The sequence below is a fragment of the Trachurus trachurus genome, assembly GCF_905171665.1.
Source record: "Trachurus trachurus genome assembly, chromosome: 8".
NCBI classification, from domain to species: Eukaryota; Metazoa; Chordata; class Actinopteri; order Carangiformes; family Carangidae; genus Trachurus; species Trachurus trachurus.
In genome coordinates, this window is record NC_139905.1 from 14,302,685 (window position 1) to 14,307,802 (window position 5,118).

Here is a 5,118-nt window from a genome sequence, read left to right on the forward strand (position 1 = left end):
CACCAAGACATGGGAGTCTGGATTATGAAGTGCCAATCAGGGACAATTAATTGACGCTTATGGTGCAAAAACTTTTGAAAAGACATGAATGTAGCCTATAGATAAATCAAAAAATAATCTGAATGTTTTAATGTACAATGTCCTGAAAATGTATTTCAGGAAAAACGTTAGCCTCTATTTGCAACAGGATTTTTGATCAGGCATTGTCACTCCCCTGTTGAAGAAAAGACAGGAGTTTATTGGCATGCTTACCCCCTTTATGTGCATTACCAAGCAACAGTCTAAAGTAAAGCCAAGCCTTTTGTTTTGCATTCCTGTCTGTGACAAGTTCTACCCGTTTTATGAGAAGCTAAAACAGGAAATTTCAACAAAATGCATATCCAAAATCTGGTAAAATTGGTAGTTTTTAACATTAAAATAATAGATAATAATTTGTCGGGAAAAATGTAATAAAAAACAAATTAATCCCACATAATCCAGTACTGTTCAAGCAGTTCAGCTCATCATTGTGTTACCCTGTTGTTGGATACCATGTTTCCCAGCAGCAGGCAGTAACTTTGAAAAAGTTGCAAAATGCTTGGTGAAGTGAGGGAGCAGAGTGTCAGGGTGTTATGTTGACAGACCTTCTCTCCTTACATCACAAGGAGAGGTGTCTCACATCCAAAAATGAAGAAGAAAAAAACCTTCTTCACGATACCCGATTTAGACTGTGAAATCTTACAGATGCTGATCAAGTGAAAAAGTGTTTCAGTTTGAAGATAATTGGATGGGGCTCTAGTGGTTGTTAACCCTTTAGTAAGATACAGCATGTAAGTAGTTTCCCTTGCGGTGTGAACAAAGAGGCTGTAAACAGAGTCACCTGCAAAACTTTCAGTGAGAAATAATTGATGCTCCCAGGATGTCGTAAGGAGATAGACTGGCAGGTAGAGATGAGCTGAGCCTGTTCGGTTGCTGTAAGAAGATACATCGCTACTAGACTGTAGTGTTAGACTTTAGTGTTAGATTACCACTAACTGTCTATGAATACAGATAGCGACAGCAGAGAGGGGTTTATTAGGTTCATTTAGGCAAAAATGTAAAAAAACAAACAAACAAAAACGAATTAATATGGCAATTATCTGGTCTAATGTTAATTGCTCATGAGCAGACTCACTCATGTTGCACTTGTTGCTTATTATGTAACAAGTGAAAGATAAGTTCTCTATCTGAGCCATCTTGACTAATGCTGACACTCCTAGTTTCCTCCTGTGGCAAGCCTTCAGTCATCCTGCCTGGCCAGTCCTACAGGTTGCACACTTGAGGAGAACTGCTTTTTCAGCTTCAACTTGGTGGGAGGACAATACCATGGACGAAAGTCGTTTGATGAGTCACACTTTTTAGGTCCAGTTTGTGACTTGCATGTCGGGGCATAGACCCAAAGTAGTTTCAGGAGCACCATGCAGGAATGTATTCAGATCAAATTATTAAAGTACCAAGAGTGAAATAAATGCCTAATGAGCTAACTGATGGGTTTCTCCATATCCTCATGCTGCTGTAAGGTGTTTCTGAAAGATGTGGTCATATCCGTCACATGTAAATACCAACTATGTCATAGCCTTTCATACAAAATATCTATGTGAAAGGGATGTATTGTTATAACATGGCTGAAAATGAAAGAAAAACAGATTCTGCTGTAAACTTACATTGTGACTGATTATATTGAATATGAGATAGATAATATAAGCAGCATTTCACTACTGATGGAGAGCTAGTTACTTCCTACAAACACAAAATATTTCTGAGAGGTTTAAAATGATTAATTGGAGAGAAATTAGGTTTTTTTTTTTTTAAATAGATGTTGGACTTTAGGTACTTAAAAGAGAAAAGTCTCTTTGGAATAACTGTTATCAGTGTCTTTACTATAGGGTGACACTGTGACACTGCCATCAGGATTCATCAACTGTATTAAGAAAAGAATGTAAAAGGAAAAGCACAGAAATAAAACCCACATGAACCAGGTGACATTATTAAAAATGTAGAGTTTAATATATATATTTATTTCTGACATTCTGATAAGGATTGCAGGTAGGCTTCACAGTACACACTGTGTTCCACTTGATATGCTAAGCAGAGGAGGAAGGGGTGGGCATGGTGGGCTTGACAAGCGGCAGGTTTTCGTTTGTACACTAGTAGTGAAAGCAGAAGGAGGCAGTACATCCACAGGCAACAACCACTCCTCTACCGTATTGCTCACAATAGGACCATTCATTGTGATCCACATTCTCAAGAGTCCATCACTACGTTTGATTCATTACCCCTCTTACAATCCCTAAAAAGACAGTGATTGACACAAAACGTGGATTATCAAAAGACTATCTAAGCGCATGCATGACACCTTTTTTCAGATTTTACTTTTTTTTCATTTAAAATCCCCCCCCTCCCCAGAAAATGTAAACAAATTGAGCTTTACTTTAGACCGACATCGGTGGTGAGGTGAGATAGGAAATATAGGCCTACAGTAGCTAAAATGCTTGATAAAACTATGTAACAGTGTAGTCTTAGGTGCAAAAAGTGACTCTGATGTGCTCTTGAAAACAGTTGTAAAACTGATTTACTGGCTAAAATTATATAGTATGTGATGAAGTTGTGACTTGTGTTTTTTTGGGGGAAGGATACAGACATTTATTTTTCTTTTCAGCAGCATAGTTATCACACCTATAATGAATATGAATGCATGCTTTAAGGTGGCTGTAAGTTCCAGTTATGATGCACAAAAGCATTACAGTTATACTGCCCTGTACTGGTAATAATACAAGCCAACAGGCCCTAATTAGCCTTCATCCAAACAACTAGCTCTCATTTGTCCTGTTAGGTATTAGAAAAACAGGTACACCCTACCATTTGAGATCTGAGTGATTCACATTCAGAGATACCCCTGCCTCCTCATATAAACGTATGGGTCCAGCACAGACAATTTAACCTTTAGTACACATTGATTATGCCTAGAATTCCAAAAATAACAACCAGTGTGAGAGGGCACTTGCAATTTTTTTTGTCAAATAATCACCACAGCTATCAATATAATTATCAACATCACCAAAAATCTTCATAAACATAGTCCATTGAGAACACACACTGAGGCATACCATGGATCACTTCAGGAAAGAGATTAATTCATTTTGTAAGAAGATAACTCTCACACATACGCACAAACATACGCACACCCACACAAAAAGGAAAAAAAACAAACAAAAAAAAAAAAGACAAAAATTGCTTTTGCAATAAAATTAATGGCTTTTTTGGGGGGCGGGGCAGGGCGGGGGGTTGGGAAGGGTAACTTTGACCACTTTTTGAACTGAGGTGGATCAGTAAAAACTGTAATTGCACTTAAATTGACAAAATCATTGTCCTAAGACATTCTGTATGAAATTAAAAAAAGAGACACTGCAGCATCTGGTATCTGATGAATCTGAAACACCTCTAATTACTCATCTGTGGTGAGACCAACACTTTAGACAGTGATCCGACTACACATTAGTTTTTATAATTGATTTAGCAAGTATTTTTACTTTGTCAAGTCAGTCCAACAATAAAGACTATACATTTAGCCTCATTATGAATTCATTAGATGGTCGAAACGGGCTCAAAGTGATCTACGTATTAACACAGGAATCTATTCAATAACTTATTAAAGAAAGAAGAAGCAATACAACACTGGTGTGAAACTCAATAGTGCTGTGTCTCAGTCAAAACTGAGGAGACAGTATTAGAAAGACAATGATTGATTTCTAGCAGAAATAATATTGCGCATTTCTGCTGCAGCATCGTCGTTACCTGGTGTTAAAGTGAAAGATTATGAATCTACAGTAGACCTGTTCATTGTGTGCAGGGACAAAAATAACATCAAATTTTTAATCATTACAGTTTCTACACATGATAAATATCAGCACATATATTATTATTATATATATTCAAGATATGCATTTTACATATACTTTTCCTCTCAGATTTATATACATCAATTTATGTACAGTCTTTGTATTTACACTAGGGGTCAAAGGTCACTGAACCTGAAGCACTTGAAACAAGGTTAAGAGAGAGAATCATATGAACCTAAAGGCAGTGTAGTCATCCATCCATTATCATCAAACTGTAACAGCACGTGGGTGTTGTAAGTCTACTCTCCGAAGGACAACAACAACAACAAAAACACTCACACAAAATAAAACACTGCCACCCTGGCCCTTCTGTCATATTGGCGAGTCATGCACAACACATCTTGGTGCTTTCTACACAACTGAAAAAACAGGTGCAAGTTCACAAACTTCTAATTTACAAGAACATTCTTCTCTTACTGTGCTGGTATAAAGTGAGTTAAAGTGAGTTCACCTGCATGAAGGTTAAATGTCAGGTTAAGAACTACAGTTGTGATGTGAGATAGAAGAGAGAAGGAGAAATCAAAACGGGGCATGACAATAAGATTCAACACTGCATAAAATGTTTCTCGTCTTGCATGCGAAAACCTGCTGGGCTCAGTATTTCCCTAATGTGCACAAAGCTTGAATACCCTGTGAGCAATATAACCAGATTAATCTCTGTCTCTCTGTTTCACCCTGAGGATGGGCTTTGCTCCTAACCACGTCAGGCTCTGAGTTTTCCCAAATGAAAAGTTGTACAACTCAGGAATATCATATTGCAATTTGATTGCATGTTCGAATAAGGCAAATAAATAAAAAATTTAAAAAAGGAAAAAAAATGCACTGAAAATACAGATCACTGCATTAAACAACAAAGATGAACAAAAAAAAAGAAAAAAAAGGAAAAGAAACTGAGAAAATCGTTTAATGTAATACTCATCTATATTCCAGTCTTTCCTCCTAAAGGCAACTGTTCAACTGTTCCTCCACTATGGCATTTTGGTGTTTTTTTTCTTTTGTAGTCACATTTATGTACTAGCGAGCAATTGTAAGAGATGAGTTTCTTTGCAGCCTGTAGCAGATGTGAGGGAAGGTTCAAGTTCTGGTTTCAGGTGGGCATTGGTGAGGCCAATTGGTGTTTCCATCAGGCCTTGGCGGCGACAGTTAAGAGTATGTACAGCCATAGGGGTGCTGGTAAGCTGTGATGCCTTATGGTCATAGG